The 19,617-nt window shown below is 39.0% G+C and overlaps 1 long non-coding RNA gene across 5 annotated transcripts in view; it reads left to right on the top strand.

Annotated features, from left to right (window-relative positions):
* Positions 1-17,559, top strand: part of LOC132597359 (uncharacterized) — a 36,600-nt gene extending 19,041 nt beyond the window's left edge. For 2 of the 5 annotated variants that reach the window (XR_011377485.1, XR_009564025.1), the window contains exons 3-6: positions 1,784-1,887; positions 2,023-2,210; positions 2,951-3,100; positions 15,439-17,559. This is a non-coding gene — a long non-coding RNA (uncharacterized lncRNA). Of the gene's footprint in view, positions 1-1,783; positions 1,888-2,022; positions 2,211-2,950; positions 3,101-14,036; positions 14,626-15,438 lie in introns of those variants that run through there. The other 3 variants (XR_009564023.1, XR_009564024.1, XR_009564026.1) reach the window with 3 other exon arrangements.
* Positions 17,560-19,617: the final 2,058 nt, after the last annotated feature.

Here is a 19,617-nt window from a genome sequence, read left to right on the forward strand (position 1 = left end):
GTTGTGGCACATGGGCTTTGTTGCTCCACAGCATGTGGGATCTTCCCGGACCAGGGATCAAACCCATGTCCCCTGCATTGGCAGGCAGATTCTTAACCACTGCACCAACAGGGAAGTCCCAAGGCTATAATTTTAGAATCTAGTTTTACATGAATAATAATGACTGACCCTAGTTTTTGAGTAGAGAGGCAGCATGATGGGCCTTGAGGGACAGGGAAAACTGAAAAACAAGGGGAAGTAGGGAGAGCCCCAGAAATAGAATTAGACAGAAAGAGAGAATATTACTTCCGGCCAGTTCAGTCCCTCTTTTCTGTAGCTTATCTTGTAAGGGCTGATGTATTATTCTCATTCTGACTGGAGGTGCTGCACAGATTTCTGCTGTTAAGAACAAAAATAATTGGCACTTCTGGCACTGTGTTGGAAAATGGGCATAAAATGCCTTTTTTATACTTAGAGCATTTTCTCTTCGTGGTCTTTGCAAAACAAGAGAGACAACAATATTATAATGTAGCATTTTCAAAGTGCCAGTGTCATAAGTACTTATGGAGGAAGAGATGTCTCAAGCTGGTATATCAGAGCCTACAGGAAGAGATGGGAGGGACTTTAACTCTGAAGGGCAGGGTAGGACTTGTCTTAGTAGAGAAAAGATACTTAATCATTTCAGCAAATAAATACTTGGTATATCAATATTTGGCTTGGGGATAGATTTTAGGGTCTATAACAGTATATGATTTTTGGTTTGATTTGTTTTTGATAGGTATTAGTAGAAGATAAGATGAAACCAGATTGTCACAGCCTTTGGATGTCATTGGATGTCAAGGGGAATTGTGGAAAGATTGTCAAAGAATGTGCATGAAGCATTATTTTAGAAAGGTTACTTTGGAGATCATGTTTACTTGGCGTGGAGAGGCTGGAGTCAGATTAAAATCTTGGTATAGCTTGGGTTTCAGATAATAATGTCCTATACTAGAGTGATAGTAGAAATGAGTAGTTGGATGGCTGGCTTCCATTTGACTCATTATCACCACCAGTTCTCTATGCTTTTTTCCTACTCCAGTTTGGGAAGCTTGGGTGTCAACAATTTACCTTTAATGGTCTGCTTACTCTCATCTTCTCCTCCTCTGAGAATTGATCTAGAGAGAAATACACTATCCATTTATAATTGGAAAGTTTTCGTGGGTCTTGTTTTATTGGGCAACAAATAGATATGTTACTGAAAACTTTTTTTTTCTGCTAAGGGCTGAGCTATAGTCAGCCAGGGCTAGAAGTATTCAGTCCTTTATGTAGAGTAGTAATTAGGATTTTCTTTATGTTTAATTGAAGAGTTAGGTTTAGTTTTTCTATGTTCTATTGATGAGATTAGAGTATAGTTCTAATTGTCCAAATTTATCTTTTCTTTTTTTCCTGGTAACTGTACTTCTGACCTGAATGAAGGAGAGGGCACATGAAACGGCTGTGTAGATCATTAGTGCAAATCCATTTTAATTGTTTCATATAAATTCAGAGCGTATGATACGTGTATAGTCTTACTTACTTGCGATATATTAACTCTTGATAAATGTTGCTTTTTGTCTTACACCTTAAGAAAGTGATGAAGTATAAAACTTTATGTCTGTGAAATATGGCTGTTGACTTTGGAGAGTACCCATATTAAAGTGGATTGATTTAGTCGGTTTATAGAGTTTTTTCTACTCAAAATGTTAATGGTGGTTTAAATGGAATCATCAAAAGTTTTATGGAAAAAAGTTATTCACCCTTTTCATGTTTTTTGGTTTCATTTTAGCCAAGATATTTGCTGAAGTTTGAACAGCTTTACCTCTCCAAGCCCATAAGAGATGGTGCTGCTTCACCAGTGTTGCCACGTGAAGCCAGATTAAGAAATCTCACGTAAGAAAGAGTTATTCCAGCAGCTGATATTGAAATACAGTTTAGAAAATGCAGTTTTAACCAGTTGAGGGTTTTAACAATTACCTTACTATTAACTTGTGATCTGCTTTTATTTTCTGCTCCACTTTATAACAGAAACAGTCATTAAAGAAGGTGAAGAACAACTTCAGATGCAGCATCAGAAAACCTTTATTGGTAAAGTTCCAGTTATGTTGCATTCAATTTACTATCTACTAAATGGCTTAGCAGATCATGATCTTTGTGAGTTACATGGATGCCTCTTGGATCCTGATGGCTACTTCATTATTAATGGATCAGAAAAGGTATAGTAGCGTTATTTTTATAAACTTATTTTATTTGTTTATTATTTTTGGCTGTGTTGGGTCTTCGTTGCTGTGCACAGGCTTTCTCTAGGTGCGGCGAGCGGGGGCTACTCTTCGTTGCGGTGCGCGGGCTTCTCATTGCAGTGGCTTCTCTTATTGCGGAGCACAGGCTCTGAAGTGCGCGGGCTTCAGTAGATGTGGCGTGTGGGCTCATTAGTTGTGGCTCGTGGGCTCTAGAGCGCAGGGTCAGTAGTTGTGGCGCACGGGCTTAGTTGCTCCGCGGCATGTGGGATCTTCCCGGGCCAGGGCTCGATCCCATGTCCCCTGCATTGGCAGGTGGATTCTTAACCACTGCACCACCAGGAAAGCCCTAGTAGCATTATTTTTTAAAAATTACACAATTATCATTAAGATTTAAATTATGAAAGTTGAAATTAAAAAGTAAGCTTTTCTATAGAATAATCTGAAAGTGGTAGTTGAATTATTTAGGGGGGTGACAGCTGAATTTATATAAACCAAAGTTTTATTTAGCTGTATATAATACGCACTAGAAATTTGGTCAGTTGTTCAAACTTGTATGTTTCTGTGGAGCATTTTTGCAAAATGGAGTTTGTAAAGTTCAAGAATTGATGTTTCAGTGAGCCTGTATGATGAGATTAAATTAAGATGCAGATTTCATGCTTCTTTCTACTTCAAGGACCTTGTGGGTTTTATGGCTGTAACTTTTATTGTCCATGTAGGTTCTGATTGGTCAAGAGAAAATGGCAACAAACACAACCTTTGTGTTTGCCAAAAAGGATTCTAAATATGCCTACAGGAGAGTGTAGATCATGTCTGGAGAATTCTTTTGACCCACTATCTGGGTTAGCATGCTGGCAAGAGGAGGACAGGTATGGACTATTACATGATATTGTTTGGGTTTATTCCTGTTGGTCTAGTTTTGTAAGTTACCAGACTGCATGTTTAGTCAAAAAGTTTTTCTGGAGCATATTATCAGTGTTATATGCTAGGTATTTTATTATTTACTTACTACTGTGTAATAAATCACTCCAGTAGCAACATTTATCATCTTACAGTTTCTGGATGTGGCTTAATTGGGTCCTTTAGCTAAGTATCTCTCACAAGGCTTCAGTCAAGTTATTTGTCTGGGCTGCAGTCATCATCTTAAGGCTCGTTTGCATGGTTGTTGGCAGGAATCAGTTCCTTGCTGCTTGGCTCCCCTCCATACAGCAACTGATAACATGGCAGCTCACTTTGGCAGAGAGAGTAATTAAGAAAATTTGTAGAGCATAAGGGCAGGATGGTAGTCACCTTTTTTTTTGTTTTTCTTTTTTTTGGCTGCGCCTCGAGACTTGCAGGGTCTTAGTTCCCCAACCAAGGATTGAACCCAGGCCCTGGCAGTGAAAGCGCCGAGTCCTAACCACTGGATTGCCAGGGAATTCCTAGAAATCACCATCTTTTTATACCTTAATCTTGGAAGCAACATCCTATCATTTTTACCAAGTTCTATTTATTAGATGCAAGTCAGCACATCCAGTCCATACTTAAGGGAGGGGATTATACAAGGCAGTAATAGTAGGCAGGGATCATCGAGCACTATCTTAGTAGCTGCCTACCCTAGGCATGTTGCTTATAATACTGTAATATAATAACAGCTAGCATTTCTTGAATATTTGCTATGTGCCAATTATGTTACTCAGTTTGCTTGATTTAATCTTTACAACTGTATTGGAAATTTGTTGTAATCAACTCTTATTTAATTTCATGTACATTTTTTATTAAATTGTTTTGAATAAGGCACATGTGCACATTAAAATAGTTCAAAAAATTACAAAAAAGGGTACACTATAAAAAGTAGTCTTCCTTTGATCCCCAGATTTCTTCCCCAGCGGTAGCTGTTTGTTTATTTATGGCTGCGTTGGGTCTTCGTTGCTGTGCGCAGGGTTTCTCTAGTTGCGGTGAACTGGGGCTACTCTTGGTTGCAATGCGTGGGCCTCTCATTGCTGTGGCTTCTTTTGTTGCAGAGCACAGGCTTCTAGGTGCGCAGGCTTAAGTAGTTGTGGCTTGCGGGCTTTAGACCACAGGCTCAGTAGCTGTGGCTCATGGGCTTAGTTGCTTCGCAGCATGTGGGATCTTCCCAGACCAGGGCTCGAACCCGTGTCCCCTGCATTGGCAGGCAGATTCTTAACCACTGCGCCACCAAGGAAGTCCTGTGGTAGCTGTTTTTGATAATTTCTCATGAATCCATCCAGAAATAGTCTTAACACAAAATTATAAATGGGAGCATAACATATGCACTGTTTGAAGGTTGCTGGTATCCTTTAAAAATATATTTAGATCAGCAATTGATCATTGTTTTTGAGCTGTGATATTCCATGTGTAGATGTAGCATAATTTTTTGAACCATTTCTTTTTTGATGGACATTTAGGTTTCCAGTCTTGTGCTCTTACAAACAGTTCTGCAGAGTCTAATATCACTTTTATAAGTTTTATAAAGAAGGAGTCTTGAACATCAGAGATGTTTAAGTGCCTGAAGTTAAAATCCCATGTAGAATAGGTGTTTTAAAGAATTAAAATGGTTTTTACTTGTGAATGGGGGTAGAACGGGGCCCAAGCACAAGGGTTTGGAAAAGATCCCCAGGTGACTGTGATGTGCATTTTTTGTTGATAAGCATTGGCCTGGATTATGGAGGGCAAAAGTAAGAACCCAGTATGTTAGACAGATTATCATGGCAGCTATGGGCAAAATGAATTAATTAGTGGCAGAGAAAGGAAAATCATCCAGATATAGTGATAAATTTGATATAATATGAGAATGAGTCGATTAAGATTGTATGGTTCTTACTCTGAGGTCCTAGATAAAATAGAGAACTCCCAAGAATTGGTTTTTAGAGTGAACCTAGTGAGTTCATTTTTAGACAAAAGATTTTGGGTGGTGCATGATGTAGGCATTCTGCTTTAATGTTTTGCTTATTCAGAAAATTTTTTTTGATGAAACAAATAATAGACTGAATGGAATAATTGGTATCTAAGTCGAAAGAATGAAATAGCAATCGGAGACATGAGGGTTGACGGTACAGGAAAAAGATCAAGATGAAGATTTGCATATCCTTTATGTAAAGTTGTTACTGAACATCCGTGAGATGGGATGAGGTTTCTAAGGAAGAAGGCCTGAAGTAGGAGGAGGAAGACAACAGAAACTTTTTATTAGATGGACCATGATAATGTAGGGTTATGAGGCCAAGAGAAGATAGAATTTGATATTGAAGGAAAGAAATTTGATTAAAACTGAGAAACCAGGTGTTGTGTAATGCAGTGTAAGCTAGTAACTTTTATTTCATTTCTGTCTGTGTTGCAATTAAAGGGGGAAAAATTGGAAAAGAGACGCTTATATGAGAGAGGCTGTTTGTTAATTTTGAAACATTGTTCGTATGTGGAGATACCTCACAGACCAACTAAGAGTTAATATTTATTTTTCATTTTGTGCTTAGCTTTTCCCACATTTGTCTATCCATATTCTCTCTTATTTTGCCCTCATTTCTTTCTTTCTTCCAAAGTTTTTAATTTTTTTGGTTGGGGGAAAGGACTGGGGGTCTGTGTTTTGCAGCCAAAGGTCATTTCCAAATCCAGCCTTGGGGAATTCTAGAGGATCTTGGCAGACAGAGAGAGTAGATAATGCAAGTTCTCTCAGGTCCAAATGACCAGTCTGTCCATCAAATGAGTAAACCTGTTCCATTGGTTTGAAAAGCAGCCATAGGACGTTCCTTAAAATATGAGAGGCATGCTTCTTTTGAAATACATATAATGAACATGTATATGAAATGGTTCTTATGATGTTTATATATGGCTACGATCTCTGTGTCCTCATATTCTAATGATGTTTTTTTTCCTAGGGTGCAAAAAGAGTGCTATTGGTCAGCACATTGTGGCAACCCTACCATATATTAACTCAGACATTTTCATCATTAATTTTTTTAGAGCGTTAGATTTTGTGTCTGACAGAGATATTTCAGAGCGTATTATTTATGATTTTGAAGATCCAGAGATGATGGAAATGGTATTGCACAAGCAAAATGTATTCATAGTATTTTCATGAGATTTAAAGTTATTGACTGTTGCTAATCCTAAAACACAGTACAAAGCTGCTCTGAAGATCATTTTAGCTGTTGCAAACCCCATGCTGTTTACTGTGTAGTGCAAGCCTTCAGCCCTGCCTTGCCTTCTCTCCTGACAATTCTCTGTAAAATAGACATGAAACCTAGAGGCAGCCAGAGTTCATTGACATCAACAAGAAGAAAGAGTAGTAAGGAAAACCATAAAAGCATACTAGTCTGGCGCTATTTAGTATAAAGGGAAAAAGAGTAGTTGATACCGTTTTTTTTTTTAAACCTTTTACTTTGAAATCATTTCTAATTTGTAGGAAAGTTGCAGATAACCCTCCTATACTCTGCACCCAGAATCACCAGTTGTTACCTTTGCCTCATTTACTTTAGGATTCTATTATCTATATATACGTTTTATTTTTTTCTGGACCGCTTGAGAGTAAGTTTCAGGCATTCATGCCCCTTTAATCCTAAATACTTCAGTGTATATTTCCTAAGAACCAGGACATTCACTTACCCAATTGTAGTATAATTATCCAAATCAGGACATTTAACTTTGATACAACACTGTTAGCTTTGCCATCTTATTCAGGTTTTTGCCTGTTGTGCTGATCATGTCCTTAATGGCATTTTTTTTTCTGGTTCAGAAATCTAGTCCACGATCATGTATTGCATGTTGTTTTTATGTCTCTTTAGTCTCTTTTTATCTTCCCTTGTCTTTATTTATTTATTTATTTTTGGCTGCTTTGGGTCTTTGTTGCTGCACGCGGGCTTTCTCTAGTTGCAGCGAGCGGGGGCTACTCTTCGTTACGGTGCATGGGCTTCTTGTTGCGATGGCTTCTCTTGTTGCAGAGCACGGGCTCTAGGGGCGTGAGCTTCAGTAGTTGTGGCATGCAGCCTCAGTAGTTGTGGCTCATGGGCTCTAGAGTGCAGGCTCAGTAGTTGTGGTGCACGGGCTTAGTTGCTCCGCGGCATGTGGAATCTTCCCAGACCAGGGCTCAAACCCGTGTCCCCTGCATTGGCAGGCAGATTCTTAACCACTGCGCCACCAGGTAAGTCCCTGTCTTCCCTTGTATTTATCCTCAGTGTTTCAGAACACTGAAATTTTTGAAAAGGATAGGCCATTTATTTTGTAGAATATCCTCAATTTGGGCTTTTCCGTATTTCCTTATGATTAGATTCAATTTATGCATTTTTTGGCAGGACAAATACAGAGATCATATTGTGTACTTCCCAGGGCATCACATCAGGAGTCACAGGGTGTCATTTTGTCCCATTATTGGTAATATTAACTTCACAGTGGCATCTGTTAGGTTCTTCCACTGTGAAGTTACTATTTTTGTGGAAAGGTTTGTTGAGTCTAGATAAATATGCATTTCCTTATCAATTTTTTCCATTGATGATCCTTGTCTCAGGAGTAATTGATATTCTTAAAGTTGTCCTGAATTGTCCAGAGTCTTTAAGACTACAGAGAAGTAAGGTAATGTAGACCAAACACTAGTCACAGAGTTAGAAAGTGGAGTATATTTTAGTTATTAGAGTATTTATTGATATGGTTACATGACCCAAATGGATTCTTTAAATCCAACAGAGAATGAAACAAACAAATAAAATTCCCCACCCTTGTGGAACTAACATCCTAGTGCTTGGAGATAGACCATAAACAAAACATTTACGTGGTATGTTAGAACTATATGTCATGTATTTGCCATCCCTGCTATAAGGGTCAGTTAAGTTACAGGGGTGAATAAGATTATCCAGGGCAGGATGGAGAAAGGAGGGATGGGGACAGTTGAACACTGAGTGGATTATATGTAAAAATATGACTTTGCTTCATTCTAGTATTTGCCAAAAACACGATAGTGTGAGTAACAGAAATGCCCAAACTTTAAAGATTTGCTATTGTTTTCTAGGTATTTAAACTGCCTGACTTTTGCATCTACTCTTTCTCACCTGTGTTGTTTAAATCCTTCCATTGGTAGAGATGGCAAGCTAGCAAAACCAAGACAGTTGCATAATACATTGTGGGGAATGGTGTGTCCTGCTGAGACTCCAGAGGTAATGCATTAGAATTTATGTTCAGGATAAAAAGTCTGACAGTAATTATGTAGGGTATAATTATTTTTAGAAGCAAATTTTTATTTAATTGTGTAGTGTAGTTTAGAACTAAGATATTATTTATAATTTTGTTCTTAGGAAGTAAGAGTACATCCTGAGGTCAAATTGAAGGAAAAATATTTTTGGAAAAGAATTTCGATAGGCATGTTAAATCAGTATGAGTAATATGTACTTTATTTATTCCAAGGGCCATGCTGTAGGACTTGTGAAGAATTTAGCTCTGATGGCTTATATTTCAGTTGGATCTCAACCATCTTCAATTCTGGTATTTTTAGAAGAATGGAGTATGGAAGTTTAGAAGAAATTTCTCCTGCAGCTGTTGCTGAGTGTGTATAGATGCAAAAAACTATTGTTAATCTTTAGTTATAGCTTATTATAGGGTTACTAAGTACAGAATGCTTTTGGTGTTGCATTTTAGTGCAACCAATATTTTTGTTAATGGCTGCTGGGTTGGAATACATAAAGATCCTGAACAACTTATGAACACTCTATGGAAATTGTGGCATCAGGTAGACATCACTGTGTCTGAAATAAGAGTCTTTAATTAACTAAGACCATGTGATCTGTGAGATTTCCAAATGAGGTATAAGACTAGTGAAAGTTATCTTTGCATTGGTATCTTTCTTGAACTGGTTTCCTTTGAATTGTAAAGTATATTGTCAAAATTATCGTTGATGTTTTGAGCTAAATTTAATTATAAGGTATTCCTTGCTTTAATGCCTTAGATATATACATCTACATGCATTGAGAATCTTTTTGTAAAGCTGACAACAGTACTTTTTTTTTTTTTTTTTGCCGTACACGGGCCTCTCACTGCTGTGGCCTCTCCCGTTGCGGAGCACAGGCTCCAGACGGGCAGGCTTAGCGGCCATGGCTCACGGGCCCAGCCGCTCTGTGGCATGTGGGATCTTCCCGGCCCCGGGCACGAACCCGTGTCCCCTGCATCGGCAGGAGGACTCTCAACCACTGCGCCACCAGGGAAGCCCCTGACAACAGTACTTTAAAAAAGGGAATGAGCATCTCTGATTTCTCCTTTGTCTGATTCCAGAGATTCATTCATGAAATGTGATACACCTCTATTAGATCTTCTTATGTTTAGAGGCTGTTGAAGGACTCTGGGATTAGGATGAATTTTTTTTAATCATTAAAATAGAGTATGAGTTCTAATACTCCCTGAAAATAGGGCTTTTGCTTTTAGTGTACTGTATTGAGGGATAGGGCTCAGGCTTTTGATTCTCTCAGATATACACCTTGGGGTCTGTCTAGGTGAAAGTAGGTTTGGAGAGAAACTGTAACACACTTCACCCAGAGCTGGCCTCCTGTCTACGTAGCAAAGCAGAGAATCGAGGTTTGGCTGCTCCAAAGCAGGCAGACCCTGGGTTTTGATTCGGGTGTATTCCTACCTTGAAGTCAGGAACAGCATGCTTCACCTGAGGGCAGGCAGGGCTAAGAGAAAGCCTAAGAACCAACACTGGCTGTGTTTTTTATGATTGAGAACTCATTGTTAATGCCATGTGTTTCTGCTGAGAGCTGCCTTCAGCTTTTCTGTGTTCTCTAGGGTAAAATTGAGTTCTTTATGCTGTTTTAGGCCTCTTTGCCTTTCCATGGGCCCATTCCCTCAACTTGGAATGTCCTGTCACCCATGCCTCCTCAAAAATGGGTAATAGGGAAAAGGGTGCTTATTACTTTTTTCAGGTAAATCTCACGTATTCTGCAAAACTTATATTAACTCTCATCTCCTTCAGGATACCTTACCTGACCCCTCAATTTGATTTAGACCAGAGGTTGGCAAACATTTTCTGTGAAGGGTCAGATATTAAATATTTTAGTCTTTGTTTACCTTACCTGTTGTGTGTTGAACTCTGTTGTGTAGTGAAAAGCAGCCATAGACAATACGTAAACCAATAAAACTTTATTTACAAAAGCAGATGGCAGATGAGGGCAGATTTGGCCTGCAGGCTGTTCGCTGAGCCCCTGATTTAGATCTATCCTTGTGACTATATATGGCATATTTTCCTTAAATAACTTCTGACAGAATGTGTATACCAGATAGTAACTGTTGATTTACATGCCTGCCTCACTCACTACACTATTCAGTTTTCAGAGGCAGGGAACATGTCTTAATATGACTTTGTATTTTCAGCTCTGAGAATGGTGCCTGACATGCAGTGTCTGACACTGAGTGTGTGTTTGTTGAACCTATAAGTGGATCCTGTGTCCTTGGACTAGGCTCTTTAATCTTCTGTTGGGGAGTGTTGTTGGGATTTTATGAGTGGGAAAATTGTATTTTTCAGGAGTCTAGTAGTTTTCTTTTACTTCATATTTTCTGATAACCAGAGGTCCTCATTTTGCCTGTTTCTGGTAGGGTTTCCTGTCAGTAGTCCTCTCTAGACCTACTAAAGAACCCCTGTTTCGTTTGGAACACAAGATACTATTTGGCCTTTGAGGAGACACAGCTCAGTTTATGTCTTCCTGTTAAGACAATAGAGCTATATTCTATTAGCTATATTGTAATATAATATTCTATATTCTATTAGGAATTCTCTAAGGATTGAAGGCAAGCATTTGAAAATGTCACTCATGCTGTTTTTGCTCACAAACAGTGTTTCATCTTAGATTGTTTTCTAAGGACAGGAAGTGGGCTAAGAATGTGGGGCATTTTCTGTTTCTTGACTTCTGACTCTTTGGGAGAACTTGATGTTTCTGATCAACCTTTTATGATTTACTGTTGTTTTTAAACTGAGTAATAAGCCAAAGCTTTTCCTTTCTTAAATAAACCTGATCTTTTTAAAAATAAAAGTGTCCAGATGTGATTTTACTTTTTTAAAGTACTTTTGTGGAGAAATACCAATCTATTTTTCCATTTCCCAACTAACTGGCAATTCACTTCTTAGTTGACTTCCACGATTATACATTAGATATAGATAATTCACTGGAAATTCTTAATTTACTTTTTGACTTATACCTTTATATATAGGCACCTCAAAACCTGAAATGCTTTTAATAATTATTATGTCCTATATTGCATATTTTCCCAAAATATTTTTGATATTTTCACGGAATATATTTTCTAGTGCTATCCAGTAGAAATATAATGTGAATTACATATGCAGTTAAAAATTTTCTAGACACCATATTAAGGTAAAAAGGAAATAGATGGGACTTCCCTTGTGGTGCAGTTGTTAAGAATCCGCCTGCCAATGCAGGGGACACAGGTTCAATCCCTGGCCCAGGAAGATCCCACATGCCGCAGAGCAACTAAGCCCATGAGCCACAACTACTGAGCCTGCGCTCTAGAGCCCATGTGACACAACTGTTGAAGCCCGTGTGCCTAGAGCCTGTGCTCTGCAACAAGAGAAGCCACTGCAGTGGTAAGCCCTTGCACCACAACTAGAGAAAGCCTGCACGCAGCAACGAAAACCCAATGCAGCCAAAAATAAATAAATAAATTTATATTTAAAAAAAGGAAATAGATGAAAGTAATTTTAATAATATTTTTATTTGACCTGATACATCCAAAATGTTATTTCAACATATTATCAACGTAAAAATTATTAATGAGAATTTTATATTTTTGTGTGTGTGAGATATTGTCTTTGAAGTCCAGTGTGTAGTTTATACTAACAACATATCTCATTTCAGAATGGCCATATTTCAGGTGCTCAGTAGTGACATGTGGCTGGTTACTGCTGTATTAGACAGCTAGGCTAGAAGCCATTTGTCTGATAGGCAATTGTGAGAAGTCAGGCTTATAACTGGGAAAGCCTGATCAAGGCAGAGTGATATAGGACTGGATACTGAAAGGTTACAGAGTGAAGTATGTATAATTATCAGAGAGGCAAAATAAGAAATTATCAGATACAATTGACCCTTAAACAACACAGGTTTGAACTGCATAGTTCCACTTATATGTGGATTATTTTCAGTAAACATTTTGGAAAATTATTTGGAGATTTGCAACAATTTGAAAAATTCACAGACTAACCATGTAGCCTAGAAATATTGAAAAAAATAATAAAAAGATATGTCATGAATGTATAAAATATGTATAGATACTAGTCTATTTGATCATTTTCTACCATAAAATATACACAAATCTATTAACAAGAGTTAAAATTTATCAAAACTTGTGCAAAGACTTATAGATAGTACATGGCCCTTTTGCAGTTGAGAGAAATATAAACAAGCATAAATATGCAGTATTGAATCATAAACTGCATAAAATTAACTATAGTGCATATTGTACTATTATAATAGTTAACCTCCTTTTAATATTGTGGTGAGCTCAAGTTTTGTGGGTATCCACTTAAAATCCCATGTGACACTAATCGTCTCCACGTGAGCACTTCATCTTTCCACTAAACTGCTTATCACAGTAAAAAGTGATGTCTTACAGTTCTTGCATATTTTTCTTCGTGTTTAGTGCAATACTGTAAACCTTGAATAACCCCATGGGACTCATTAGAAGTGCCACTAGTGTTGCTGGAAGTGCTCCCAGGAAGCAGAGAAAAGTCTTGACATTTCAAAAAAAAGCTGAATTGCTTGATGTATACTGTAGACTGAGATCTGTAGCTGCGGTTGCCAGACATTTCAGGATAAATGAATCCAGCATAAAGACCATTGTAAAAAAAAAAAAAGAAAAGAAAAGAAAAGGAAATACGTGAAAGCATCACTACACCTATGCCAGTATACGTGAAAATGTACTTTTTGTGAAATAACTTTTTATTTTATATTGAAAATGTAGCTTTTTTGTAGGTGTAGGATTGCTATAAGAAAGGCATACCTACTAATATGATTTGAGAAAAAGCAGTCATTATATGATGACTTCAAGCAAAAGGAAGGTGAAGAATCTAAAGCTGGAGAATTTAATGCCAGCAAAGGTTGGTTTGATAATTTTAGAAAGAGTTTTGGCTTTAAAAAAAATGTCAAGATAACAGGAGGATGACCAAGAGAGAGCAGACCAGTTCCAAGGCACAATTAAAAAAATCATTGAGGAGAAACAATAGCAGGCTGAACAGGTTTTTAATGTAGAAAAGAGTGCCCTATTCTGGAAAAAAAAAATGCCACCAAGGACATTTACTAGTAAGGAAGGGAAGCGAATACTAGGATTTAAGACAGAAAGGGATAGGCTAACTCTCCTGTTTCGCACAAATGCAGCGGGGTTTAGGATCAGGACTGCCCTTGTCTATAAAGCTGCTAACCCCCGAGCCTTGAGGGGAAAGATAAACAGCAGATGCCAGTCTTTTGGTTGTACTACAGCAAGGAAGCCTGGACATTGAGAACCCTTTTTCTAGATTGGTTCCGTCCATGCTTTGTCCTTGAAGTCAGGAATTACATTGCCAGTAAAGGCCTGCCTTTTAAAATTTATTTGATTTGGACAGTACTTCCCTGGCCACCCAGAACCCCATGAGTTCAACACTGAAGGCACTGAAGTGGTCTTCTTGCCTCCAAACACATCTAATTCATTCTGTAGATCAGGGGATCTTAGGGACCTTGATGGCTCATTACACATGGTACTCCATGGAAAAAATTGTCAGTGCTATGGTAGAGAAAGATCATGGAAGTCTGGAAGGATTATACCACTGAAGATGCTGTGTTATTATAGGAAAAGCTGTGAAGACCATCAAGCCCCAAACAATAAATTCCTGCTGGAGAAAACTGTCCAGATGTGCGCGACTTCACAGGATTTAGGACAGAACCAATCAAGGAAATCATGAAAGAGATTGCAGATATGGCAAAAAAGGTTGGCTGTGAAGGGTTTCAAGATAGGGATCTTAGAGAAATTCAAGAGCTAATAGACAGGACTTCCCTGGTGGTCCAGTGGTAAAGAATCCGCCTTACAATGCAGGGTTCAATCCCTGGTCAGGGAACTAAGATCCCACATGCAGCGGGGCAACTAAGCCCGCGTGCCACAACTAATGAGGTCACGTGCCTCAGCTAGAGCCCGCGTGCCACGAACTACAGAGCCCACGCACTCTGGAACCCCCGCGACACAACTACAGAGCCCACGTGCCCTGGAGCCTGTGCGCCACAACTAGAGAAGAGAAAACCCGCACACCACAACTAGAGAGAAGCCCACACACCACAACAAAGAGCCCACGCGCCGCAATAAAGAGCCGGCATGCCACAACTAAGACCCAGTGAGGCCAAAAATAAATAAAATAAATAATAAATAAATCTTAAAAAAAAAAAAAGAGCTAATAGACACCATACCAGAGGATTTAACAAGAGATGACTTGGACAGGAGTGCTTCTGAACCAGTGCCAGACAATGAGGAAAAAGACATGGGAGAAGTAGTGCCAGAAAACAGATTGACATTAGACACTCTGGCAGAAGGGTTCTGATAATTAAAAACTGCTTTTGACTTCTTTTACAACATGGACCATTCTATGATACTGGTGCTGAAACTAAAGCACACAGTGGCCGAAGGATTAATACTTTATAGAAACATTTTTAGAAAAATATAAAAGCAAAAAAGTCAGATAGAAATGAGGATGTAAGGACTTCCCTGGTGGCACAGTGGTTAAGAATCCGCCTGCCAATGCAGGGGACACGGGTTTCAGCCCTGGTCTGGGAAGATCCCACATGCCGCGGAGCAACTAAGCCTGTGTGCCACAACTACTGAGCCTGTGCTCTAGAGCCTGCAAGCCACAACTACTAAGCCCACGTGCCACAACTACTGAAGCCCATGCACCTGGATCTCGTGCTCCGCAACAAGAGAAGCCACTACAGTGAGAAGCCCATGCACCGCAACGGAGTAGCTCCTGCTCGCCGCAACTAGAGAAAGCCTGCGCACAGCAACGAAGACCCAACGCAGCCAAAAATAAATAAATAAAATAAATAAATAAATAGCTCCTCTATACTACATTAAAAAAAAAGAAATTAGGATGTATTTTTGTCAAGTTACACCCTGTGTGTGTACCTCTCCTGCCTCCCCTCCAACCTCCTCCACCTCTTCCACACCTGAGACAGCAAGACCAACCCTTCCTCTTTCTCTTCCTCCTCAGCCTACTCAATGTGAATCAAGACTACTAGGATGGGGCTTCCCTGGTGGCGCAGTGGTTGAGAGTCCGGCCTGCCGATGCAGGGGACGTGGGTTCGTACCCCGGTCTGGGAAGATCCCACATGCTGCGGAGCGGCTGGGCCCGTGAGCCATGCCTGCTGAGCCTGCGTGTCCGGAGCCTGTGCTCCGCAACGGGAGAGACCACAGCAGTGAGAGGCCCATGTACCGCAAAAAAAATAAAATAAAGCAAAAAGACTACTAGGATGAAGACCTTTGTGATGATCCACTTCTACTTAATGAATAGTAGGCAGTCATCATGTGCTACAGTTAATAAACTTATTTGTTATGTATGTGTGTGTCTTTCTATGAAAATCTAATAACTACTGCAAGAACCATGAGACATTGTGTCATCACCACCATCATCATCATTGCCTAAATATCATCATGTAGAACATCATATTCAAGACTTGTATTGAAGTGGCTAGCCTACCTTATATAGGAATAAGGTGATACTTAATATAAAATTAATAATGTATTAGTTTTCCTACTGTTCTATAACTTTGCTTTCAAAGTTATATACATTACCATACAGTATGCCTCTGTCTTCCCTTCTAATTGGAGAAACTGCGTATCACGATGTCACCATAGGTAAGTGGATTTTTAAAAATGTAAGTGTTTCCAACACTGTATTATGAATATGACTGTATGCCATAACATTTTTATAAGGATTCATTCACTGTATAAGCTAAGCTACTGTGAAGCAATTGTATCAATTACACTAAGCTTACCATGAAGTAATCATATTGCTGCTTCTGTATTATTATATTATATATATATATAAATATATCTGTATATAAATATGAATTTGTTTTTACACATTATCTTTTCATTTGTGATGTCTAGAGTTAGTAATTCACATAGTATCTACAGTGTTTCATATCATATACAATAATATGGATGTTAGGTACTGACATAATCTCATAAACAGATGACATTAACTTGTATTGATATAGTCTCTAGTTTATTGTAAGAGTACAATAATATTATATATAGTATCATGTATTTTGTATAACGGTACTATTATCATATAGTAGTACTATTGTATAATAGTGTATGTGTAGCATATAATATTGATACAAGTAACATAAAATATGTGTTAATTGACTATATTATCGGTAAGGTGGTCAGCAGTAGGCTATTGGTTGTTAAGGTGCGGGGGAGTCAAAAATTATATATGGATGTTTGACTGCACTGGTGTTGGCACCCCTAACCCCCATGTTGTTCGAGGGCCACCTGTACAAGCATCCTTGAAAAGATAGCCTGGATCAAAGGCAGTCATTGCCTCTGCTTACAACATGTGCAAAACCATGAGAGATCCATGGAGAATTGTCTCCCAACATTTAGTAGACATTTGTAACAAGTAATATGCATAAACTGAAAGAAAAATATTTTACTTTAAACAACTGCAGTCACTTGGTGATGGAATGTATATACCTATGGGGCACTGCACAACTCCTCAAACCTTGGAATCAGATTGGACACCACTACCCCATTCCCTGTTCCACATTGATTTCTTAGAGGACTTGCTTTTTATCACAGCAACCACCAAAAACCTAGATTCAGAAATATCTCATGTCATCAAAAAGTAGTGCTATCTCATGTTGAAACTGAACTACCTCAAATTAGTAGTTTATGTGGTATATATCAGATGTTGAGGATTACTGTGTTTTTCTCAAAAATTTGACACATCCCATGGTGCTCTTGTGAGCTCACTGAGGCACTTTGGGACAACTTGGGAACTATAGCCCTAAGCAGTGGTGGAAGAAGCACTGATTCTGAATGACCTCACAGAGTAGCGCTGTTTCGGTAGCCTAGACTAAATGGTTGTTGTTATACCAGAGAGAAATAAACTTCTATCCTCTTCCAGTCAGATCTGTGGATGTTTTTGTTGCAGTAGCATAGTCTCTATCCTAATTAGTACAATCTCCTAATAAATTGGGCTGCGTCTCATAATGTAGTATTTGATGACATGTTCTTGTATTGTGAAAACAGTATTCACTGTGTGTTTCTTTTGTCTTTCCAACTTCAGTCATCACCTCAGTCCACATTTATTGAGCCCCTGCTATGCCCTGGCAGTGGGTTAAATCAAATCCAAGTCCACTTCTATGTTCCTCAGTCCCCTCAGCTGCAGGCCAGCTGCTCTTGAGCATTTAGCCACGTCTAAGCAAATCCCCTCCCCATTTAGCAAGTAGGGTCTGAAAGTTGCATTGACGCTTTACTCCCAGGAGTAGCTGGTGTGCCTTTGTTGCTGACTGGGCTTGGACCTGGAACTCAGTAAGAAGAACTTGGGTGATTTGAACTGAAATGCGTGCATCAGTCCTTTTTGGCCAGTCTGGTTAGGACTAAGAACCTTCAGGCAAAAAGCCAATCTGACACATCCAGCAAGACACAGAGTGTGTTCAGAAAGAAGCAAGCACACAGGCAGCAAGATAGAAGGTACTTGTTGTCACTGCCAGTGCTGAGCTGGCTTAGACTACTGCTGGGGTGGTGAGCACTGTGTGTGTCTGTGCAAAAGGGAAGCAGGAAGGAGAACAGACTCTGGCCTGTCAGTGATTGAAGGAAGAGGAGAGACAAAGGATGGCTGGGCTGGCCTTGGGTAGTGTTGGGAGAAGCAGACCCTATGTCCATTCACTATTTTGCAACCTGGGGCTCGCGCGCGCACAAACACACACAGCTAGGAATGGGCCCTGACACCTTCCAGTTCTTCAGCATGGAGAGAAGAGAATGCTGAAAGAATTTCAGTCTTCCCACACCCAAAATGAGTGACATTTTAACGTACATTAATTGCTAGTAAACTTGACCCAATAAGAGTCCTAGAATCTGAACAATCCATGCCAACTTACTTCTTGATGGCAGCACAGGGAAGAGGAGAAAGATGATGGAGGGGGCGCTTTGCTTCTCTTAAAGCATATTCTGTGTAATACTCATGGACTTCTTATAGCAGGAAGAGTTTATTTACCTAAGGATCTCAGAAGGGTTGAAATAAAGCAAGATTTTAGGTAAATTTTGAATAAATGAGAAAATTTGTCTTGATTTGAAACCAGGTTTCTGGTTTCAGAATCTATTGTTATATGTTATTTTTAACATGTAGGTTTGCTTAAAGTATTTTATTGACAGAGAAATATAGATGCAGTAAAAAAAATCAAGCAGTACAACTCTTAGCCAACGTGATGGGTGAAAAAGTGATACTTTGGTTTTATTTGCACTTCTTTAATGATGGATGAATTTGAGCATGTCTTCCCATGTTTAAAAGCTTTTTCTGTGAACTGCCTAATCATAGCCTTCATCCATTTTGTTTCTTTTTCTGTTGGTATTTTTCTTATCGTTTTGTAAGAATTCTTATGTGAAGAAAATTAGCATTTTGTCTGTCACAATTGTTTTAAGTATTTTTCTAGGGTCTTTTAGTGTATTAAAGGTATTTTTCCATGTAGGAATTTTTAATCAGCTTGGTGTCTCATCCCAGGATCCCCATATATTCATGTCTGAGTGCTGGGAGCAACAACTAAAAGAGCTTTCAGTTAAAGAACACTCACTCAATTAAAACAAAAACCTCTGTCAGACAGTGAGAGAATATAAGCAACACTATTTGTATTCATTTCCTGAGGCTGCTGTAAAAAATTACCATTACTGGGTAGATGAACACGACAGAAATTTATTGTGGCACAATTCTGGAGTCCAGAAATCAGAAATCAAGATGTCAGCAGGACTGTACTCTCACTGGAGGCCCTAGGGAACAATCCATTCCTGCCTCTTCCATCTTCTGATGTGCCTTAGCATTTCTGGGCTTGTGGCCTCATCATTCCAAATCTCTCTTCATGTTACCTTCTCCTCTGTATGTCTGGTTCTTCTCTGTGTATTTATCTTATAAGGATACAGATGGTTGCATTTAGGGCCCACTAGGATAAGCACCTCCTCTCAAGATTGGTAATTTAATCACATTGGCAAAGACCTTAACAGATTCCAGGGATTTGATGTGGATATCTTTTGGGGGCTATTTTTTGGCTTACTACGTGACTCTTAAATACCCTAATAACAGTAAAATTTAAAATGGGGAATGAGGTGCTCTCCCCCTGCTTTGCCCTGCACCTCAGTAGTGCAGGGGGACAGTGCAGGATGCTGGCAG

Source organism: Globicephala melas, chromosome 5 (assembly GCF_963455315.2).
Source record: "Globicephala melas chromosome 5, mGloMel1.2, whole genome shotgun sequence".
NCBI classification, from domain to species: domain Eukaryota; kingdom Metazoa; phylum Chordata; class Mammalia; order Artiodactyla; family Delphinidae; genus Globicephala; species Globicephala melas.